General features: G+C 36.6%; 1 protein-coding gene across 9 annotated transcripts in view; it reads right to left on the minus strand.

Moving 5' to 3' along the window:
- TRIP12 (thyroid hormone receptor interactor 12) overlaps positions 1-9,114 on the minus strand; it is a 79,957-nt gene that overhangs the window by 68,318 nt on the left and 2,525 nt on the right. Inside the window, exon 1 of one of the 9 annotated variants that reach the window (XM_055817535.1) lies at positions 2,133-2,290. The exons of the other annotated variants lie outside the window; for them this stretch is intronic. The gene's annotated coding sequence lies outside the window, so the exon portion shown is untranslated. Of the gene's footprint in view, positions 1-2,132; positions 2,291-9,114 lie in introns of those variants that run through there. 9 annotated transcript variants of the gene reach the window in all.

A 9,114-nucleotide genomic window follows, 5' to 3' on the forward strand; every position in this document is an offset into this window, starting at 1 on the left:
AACTAGATATTTTAGGGTAAAAGTCAGCCATTTAAAGTACTTCAATCTGAAGTGATCCAAAAAAACCACAGTAAGGAAGAATTGTCACTTCGCTTAAAAAAACCCACAACTAAACACTAAAATGCTATTTAAAAAGAGATCCCATTAGCATTCACAGTATTTCCAGGAACAGGCCCTTCTCCCTTCCTGAGAAACTAAGATTTAAGACTGGTTCTTCCAAATACTTTTCACGACAGCCTACCTTCCTCCACTGTGTCAGTAGTGCCATGAAGTTATATTTGTTTACTCTATGAACATATATAGATAGATCGATACCCGCACCGAATCAGAGTTTAGCAAAAGAGTACAAGTACTCTTTGATGAGGACTATTAAACTAGAGCTTTCCACCCCTGTCAGTTTCAAACACACACAGAAGAGCAAGAATATTTTGGATTAAGTACTTTATCTTTTAGATATAGCTGGATTCAAGATATTCATGGTTTTGTTAATGTGCAGTCAGAGGCCCACACTGGAAAACAAAAAAGTTTAAAGTGACAGCTTCTGTAAGCTATGGGTGCTTAAACACTTATAAGACTTGAAAACAGGCAATAACCTTAAACTTGTGATGGAATTAAATCTTGAAACCCTGATTTCAGTAATGACAGGACACCAGTAAATTCCAGAAGTGAAAGATCTTTTGATGGCAGAACTCAGGACTCTTGCTACTATTTCCAGGCTTACAGAAGAGAGGTCCTTCATTATTATATTTCTGTTTTCTTAAATCCCTAACCATTTAAACAACCAATTGCTGTTAAGTAGCATCCAAATAGAACACATCATCATATGACTTCAGCAGAAAGCATTTGTAATGATGAGCAGACTATTACCCATAAAAGGAAACTATGAAATAAGATGAAAGCTGTATTATTGTTACAGCCTTGCTTATTTCAGCATAACTACCCAGGTGATATGATTATCTAAAGCCAGAGCTGTTCTCCAAACTATCAAGACTTAAAAGCTCCATTTCATCTCCTCCTCCCCTCCCTCAAAATAGTAAGTATGTGTCAAAAGTACAAAACAGTAAAATATTCTAATGAGAAATTCTGCAATGATACGAATATGAAGTACAAAACCACCAAGCAGCACAGAGATCCTGTATCTCAGTACTAAAAACAAGAACTTTTGCTATAAGCCAAGCCCTTGTCAGTTGACATGAGCATTAGTGACTATATGTTACAGTTACTTACATAGCGATAACTGGAAAAGAATGGAGAGGAGGGGGGGTATGAAAGATGAACCAATGCTTAAGTATATATACTATTACAGAGTAACTGAGAATTCTCCAGTGCTTTTGTACAAAAGAAGTATTTATCTGGAATACTCTATCCCATCACAGCTGGCCTTGGTCAAGAGAGATGAATTCCAGTTGAAAGAAAAGTACTCTTACAGAAGGCGACTAATAAAGCCAGTATTATTTAGCCTGGCAACAGAAAGGTTATAAATGCTTTCTGTAAGTGCAAAGGGTAAAACACCAGGAGAAAAAAATTATTTAAGATGAGAAGACAGCACTGATGTAGTTAGCAGGCAAAACTGTCATGAGAAACTTGCAGGTTGGAAATTAGATGATCCTACATTTCAAGAAATGACATTCTGAAAGGATCTCCTAGGAGGGCTGAAGAATTAAAAAAGCAAGTATGAAAAAAAACCAAAACAAAACACACAGACACACCTGCTTTTTAGATGGCTGCAAATTAAGAGATTTAAGTGATATACCAACAATATTAGCAGATTACACTTCTAGCATTATGAGGTCTCTTACTAAGATTATTCCTAGACATTAGTACTTCATTCTCCTTACCAAAAACTGACAAATAACAAATTCTGTTGTTCTACTAGGCCAACCAACAGAGACAAGATGCTCATGTTGCTCAGGACTGAGACACTCTGCTACAAAAAGTATTTTAAAGGCTCAGTTCCTAGCAAAGGCCACCCCCACTTTGACTTTGTTGCTAAGGCCATAACTAGAACACCATTCTTGCTATCCTAACACCCACACCTCAGAACGCAGAAGTCAGAGAAGACACTGCAAAGAAGCAAACCTATATTATCTACAGTTTGTGACGTTTTTCTTGTCCTGTCCAATGGTACCTACCACTGAAACTCTGGAAAGAAAACTTGTCCCCACACCTTCAGCTGGAAAGGGTTTGGGGGGGGAAGGCAGAAGATAGCTCTCCAAAGCAAGTTCTTGCAGTAAGCAGCAAGTCCTAGGATTTAAAAATAAAAAACCACAAACCAAACACCACACTTTTGGATAGGGTTATTCTATGCAGAGGTTGTTTACCCAATTTGATCCTTCTACTGCTGTGTCACTCTGTGCCCATATGTTCATGTTTGATATCTCCCAATGTGTGTGCAGGGAGGTAGGGGTGTTGGAAATATGCCAGAGTTATCACAATCAGAAAACCAAATGAGCTACTCAATTTTTTTAGAAAGATCTCCACCTAGAACTAGCAGGCAAAAACCCAGGAACACTATGCAAGTACAACATAGATATTTTGTAACCGAGTTGTTAACAACATTCAAGACAACTTCAATCTCAGAAGGGGTTACAGAACAGAGAAAGTTCTGTACTGATTTAACTCTGTTGCTAGATCCATTACCCATATCACCTGCTATACAGCTTGATTTGCCATCTTACTGAGCTGTCTTTCCAAATAGCCTAACATAATTTTGTTTAAGCAAAACAATATTGCAAATCTAAAAATCTGCAAGGAAGAAACAATTTCTTAGTTGAAGGGGAACAGCTTTTAGATAAAAATATATTAAGCAATTTTGTTATGCACAGCAACCTACTTGGCTTACTTTTGATTAAGTTTTTAGAATGCTCTACCACCACTAAAACAAGATCAGAATTACTTGCATTAATAGTACAGGTGAGATCTAATAGGGTTTCCAGTAACTTTAAGTGGCCACAAAACTGCAACAATACAGCAGATACCACAACAGAAACAATGCTAGTTTAGAACAGTCAGACCGCTAAGAACAAGTTGAGGGAGTTGACCAGGTGTTTCTGGTGACAATACAGCTGTTGCCAGCAGGAAACATAGCTAGAATTCAAGTGTAAAATCTCAGTCTAATAGAAACTCAGGCTTCATCTGAACAAAATACATGAAATAAAGACGTTTGAAAAATAGGTGATACAACTACAATGATTTTACGCATTGACTTAAGTTACCCAATACCAGTCTACTTTATTTAGAACTACAAGAATTTTAACAGCCTGTGGCTAAGTCTGCGACAGAGGAAAAAGCCTAATACACCAAGAGAATACACTTTACTCCAGACAGCTTCTGGAAGCAATAAAGTACAGCAACAAGTGTGTTCATTGCATTGTTTTGAAAATGACAGATAGAGATTACTTTGCCTGTCACTTCAGTGGAGCATCACAGGCAACTTTACATTTATTTTAAGTGTGCTCTCAAAATTAACTGATTACTACATTTGCACTTAACTTTCCAAATATACAGTAGTTCTCAGGTTCTAGCTTACTTGACTTCATCTGCATACAGCACAGTTAAATCAAAATCTTCAGTGCCCATTCTGTTCCAACTCCACTTTGGTTTTGGCAGTATGTCAAGAACCCCTAAGCTATTAAAAAAAAAAAGAAAAAACTCCCATCCTTACTACTGTGACTATAGTGCTCAAGTATTTAAACATTAATGGAAGGCATTTAAGCAGTACCATTCCTTCACACACTAAATTCCACAAAAATCATCTTTCCTCTTCACAGTTAACCTGAAGAGAGCCACTCTCTCCACAAAGTATTTAAATGTATTTTTTTAAAAAAAGAGCATTTCTCTTAACAGTGCTTCTTCCAATTCTAGTTACAAAGGGATGATAATAGTTTTCAGCTGGACTCCCTCTGTCAAGGCTCTAGTATGAAACATGGCTACATTCAGTTGCAAGTCTACAAACACTTGAGGTAAATGAGAAATAGGGAATATGCAACAGAACTATATCAACTTCAAATTTATTCTATGACAACTTTTAAGAAAGGATCTTTGCCATCTTATTTTTGGCAAAGAAATACATTTGTTCTTCTGTCCAGCTTTTCATAACTGAGTAACAGAATGAAACTAACTTATTTAATCCATAATCTTAGGGTATAATGCAGGTCTTCATTGTTACTACCAGTGTTTTACTGCAGAAAGCTATCTGCTAAATAAATCAGGCAGAATGCTACCAGAGTTAAGATATGGCAGCACACACAGTCATTACATAAACATGAAAAACATTGTGGAATACAATGTAGCAGATCTTCAAAGCACAACTTTTAACACTTGGAATCCTGGCTTAAAGTTTGCCAAAGTTATGTAGCTTCTATCACTTGCTTTAAATGAGATTCAATTGAAATGCGGTTTTCTCCAGAAATTTTCTGATTAACTTCAAATCAAATTGCATTTTTACGTACACCAATGGTATTCCTGCCCCTTCAATTACATCCATTCATTTATTTTGATTACTGGTATTACTTAAAGATCTGAAACCTAGCTATGCAGCTTCTTCTCAAGTACTATCATATCATGCTTATACACGCAGACTATGACTGCGTGTCCTTGTTCAAGTTAGCTGTTTCCCACCTTCCCCTCATCCCTTTACCATGGATGAGTTCATCAAGCTATTATACCTGAAACAAGTTTTAAAGAGCAATTACAGTTCCCAGTCAGTAATTTGATTGTAACAGAGTATATCCTCAAAATAGAGAGGAAGAGAACATTTGCTCTCTAAGGAAGGCAGAGTTCCAAGTTTGTATTTCAGTATACAGCCTATTAATATGCACCTTAAGTTACTTTGTTCATTAGTTCCCTTTAAATGCATAGCCACATCTCACCTGTGATCAGAAGGTTCAGTTACATTGCACACACCTTCCAGGAAGGGACACTCTCTATACTGAATAGGATAATTACATAAGGGATTTGACATTGGAAGACACAGAACATTATTAACATGGATAAGATGCCATCTTCCAGCCCTGATGCTAACCATGTCTTACAATATTATCTTGTCCAAAAATAGGCATCTACCACAGGTTCATACTCCACAAAGATACATGATGTAAAGACAGCTTCTCCTCATTAACTCCAGGAGTTAAATAAGCACCTAATCATTATACCAGCATCAAAGACATTTAATGCAAGTGCCTTGATTGTTGCGGGGTGGGGGGGGAGGTATATGTGTGCATGTGTTTTCCCTTGTGTTTGGGGTGTGGGGGGAGGCAGGCATGGGGGATGTTGAATTCCATCACTAGCGTTACTATGCCTTGTTTACATCTTCCCTTTTTTGATGCCTCAACTCATTTATATTGCTCCTGAAAACTTCCTGGTTTCAACTTAGAAGATAGTACCTAAATATATTTTTGATGTCCACATTTATTTACCTGTACTTCCGCTTTTACATCTAAGCAGTCTTGGACCAAGAGAGGAGGTACAGAACAGGCTTAAAGCACATAAAATCCCACAGTACAGAAAAAGAGATCATTTCTCCTACTCGTAATAGATCAGATAAACCATAACAAGCTGATCACAAAGCAAGTTAGACAGAAGTTAGACATGGAGAAAGATTAGGGAGAAAATGGCACACACGTTTCCTAAAAGCAAAGACAGCATGAGACTAGACCTAGTTACCTTGGAGCATAAATCTGTACTAGGTGACCTATGAAGGCTTGTCCCAGGCCTGTTTTTCCTAATGGTTTTACCTTTAGGAACTACCTCTAAAAATCCAATTAAAAATTCTTCATTATAGTTACTGCTCTGCATTAATAACAACTGATACTAACCATGCTTTAAACACACAATAATAGTCAGCCACAGATCTGAAGGAGATGCATATCACTGGTATTGACTCTAATGCCCGTCTCATTACATCACACAGACTTCTGAAAGTTTAATACCTTTGTCCCCAAATAACACATGTACATGAGAAAAAAAATGTTTGCGTTCTTTCATTTCCACCTTTACAGAAGTCTAGCAAGTAGATGCCCTTTACACTAAGTTTGCTTATTTGAATGTTATGGAACAAATAAAAAAAAAGTTGTCAGTAACAAGTTACTTTGCAAGCAGAATAAACGTGAAATATACTTCACCTTTCACATCTTAAAGCAGTCACCATCTTCAAGAAGTACCAGGGACCTCAGCTTCCATTTTGAAATACCAAATTGCTCCCTATAACTCCAGGTTCACATTCCAGGAGATGACTCAGAGCCTTCCATACCTTTTCAGAAGGTCAAATCTTTGCAGTTCAGCATGCACACTTCATTGTGGACACCATCACAAAGCAGACCAATCCATTCAGAAAACACGGAGAAACTGTGTTTTCCCCCCTTCTCTATGAGACAGCATTGTACTGTTACACATAGAATCCTTCTGGTTTCCTCTCTACATATACCTCTGTAGGTTGTTTGGGGTTTTTTTTCCCCTTTCTTACTACTCAAGAAGATGGAGTTACTTCATCAGTACAGTTTATTTATACAAGAGTAGATAAAGTCAAGTGGTGAGAAGGGCCAAGTGACCTCCACAGGTCCTCTCCAAACTGGCTTACTCTATGAATCATGACAAGAGAGGCTTTTTTGGAGCAACTGAAGGCAACTACAGCTTGAACAGCATTGCTAGTACTTCTCATGCATCTTTAATATTGAAGTTCAGTATTAGATCACCATGATTAACTTTGATATAGGCCTAAGCTTTCCAATGTTTCCTATATAAAAGTCTTCACTTCAAAAGCTGACTATCTATTGCTCTTATACCTGGCAGTTTTCTGCCATATTTCTACTGAGCATGTTCATGAGTCAAGGAAGACTGACAACCGTCAGTACATTGCAAGACAAGCCTTATTATAGACAGTGAGCGTAAACAGATTGGTTGTATGTGCTCGAACCCTGGCTGCCAGACAGAATTGAAGGAGAATATGACTGCATATTTACACAGTTAGATTCTACCAACTTGATGAGAAAAATTTTATCACGTGGTAGGATTAGGAGAACAATTGCTCCTCAAAACTAATCTTTGCACTAAAGTAACCATCACTGCTATCTGAAATTTCGCATGCAGTGAAGAAGCTAGTTGATTTAGCACCATCTTTCACACTGACTGTACACTTGATACCATGTGTAGCTAGGAATTTTACTTACAGAAGATGGCAGAATTCATGTTTTCAAGTTAATCACTTTGTTTAAAAAAAGACATCCTGAAACAAGCAGCTACATACAAGCATTTTTGTCATGATCACCAGTGACAAGTCTGAAAACAATTCTGCTCCTTGAGAAACAAGTTATTTCGTGCAAATTGAAAAATTATCAGGAGAAAAAAAGAAACAGTTAATGATACTTTGTTTTGCAGTTACCAACCTCATGTCCTGAATAACTTAGCTACAAAAATGTTCAACAAGAAGTTGCTTCATATACCGCCATAAATCTATGGTACTATGTATGGATTAAAATATTAAGAGCAAAGTAAAAGTATTACTTTTTCAGAAAAATAAACCCACTGACCCAAAGGTAATCTGTTACCCTACAAAAAAAATTCAGATGTACTACTGCCTTCAGAAGGAGCACTGAATAGGGCAGCAACAGCTTGGTGAAAAGTTTCCACTATTAAGAGTGTCACAGAGTCCACGAAGTGCTTTAAAGACAACGTTACTATTTGACAGGTAATGGACAGGACAGAGATCATCCAACAGGCCAGTGGGAGATCCCACAAACTTTCAAGGTTCAGTTTTTCATAATGTGATAGTACACCACGTTGTGCAACTTTAGGATTTGATTATTCTTTGACACAATAATTTAGTCTGTGTGACAGAGGACAAACCCGTGATCAGAAGTGTTCTACATGATGCTTACTAATTAGCTTGTTGGAAAATACAGCATGGCCTATAAATCTAAGATTAACACAGATAGTTCTGAGATGCACTTACACTGCAAATTAAGTACAAACACATAGGTTAGTAAAACAATAACCTTTCTACTCGTGCTTTAGCTTCACTGCTTAGAAACAAAAGTAATTTAGTCAGGTTGTCTTCCTGGATTGTCTCAAAGTAAATAACTGTACTTCTCAGTGATGTAATGACCCACACAGAAATAATGTCATGAATGAAGACATGACAAAAAGTCAGCTGCATTACATTTTGCTAAACTGCTGCAGAAGGAATACAGTGTCTTTGTTGCCTATAGCTTTGAGCCTCAAATTTAGGAATTATTTTATGAACACAAGTTTTCATTACAATTTTTTTTCCTGTAATACTTACTTTCCAGGTTTGAGGACAAACAGTCAAAATGTAATATAAAAAGAATAATTAAAAAAAAATGAGTTTGTGCATGATTCCCCATTGAGAATGGTAATTCTGAATACTCGTTTACAGGGAAGATACAGGTTGTTTCCCTAATGGTCACTTTAGCCTAAAGAACTTTTGCAAGACATCAAAAGAAGCCATTTTCATAAGCCTCTTACTCAACAGGTCAGCACTCCTATTGAGGTAGATCTGCTATATTAATAAGTAGTAATGTCACACTGTGGATGACCTACAATTTTTCTACTAACAGCTGAGACCTGTTTAGGCTGCTACCTTTGTAACTATCTGGAGATTGAAGAAACATTCAGACTTAAAAATTGTCAATTCAAGCTTACTACTCTCAATTTTTCAGAAAGACCCTAGGAGTGAGGGGCAGGGGGGGAAGAAATCAGGTTACCCATATTTCTAACACAACAACAGGATACACCAAACAATAAAAACTAAAAATACCCTTCCATTTTAAGATCAAAAACAGTGTATATACAGATCCAAGCCATTCACAATCAGCTACATTTTACAACTATTGCACATTAAAAACATGTAAGTTACTGAAAACTTGAAGTATTATTTACAGTATTTACTCACCAGAACACTGCTTTTAAACTTCTTAGTTCAAATCTAATATTAATTGTTAAAATATTAGCTGCAAAAACTGAAACACTATTTTTTTCATAAATACATTTTATCCCTATCAATATTTAATAAACAGGTTACCAAACAATAGAACACTACACAGGTATTTTTCAAGTATTGCTTTTATGTTCATTATGCAACTTTTTATATATGTAAAA

The sequence above is a fragment of the Falco peregrinus genome, chromosome 12, assembly GCF_023634155.1.
Source record: "Falco peregrinus isolate bFalPer1 chromosome 12, bFalPer1.pri, whole genome shotgun sequence".
Classification (NCBI taxonomy): domain Eukaryota; kingdom Metazoa; phylum Chordata; class Aves; order Falconiformes; family Falconidae; genus Falco; species Falco peregrinus.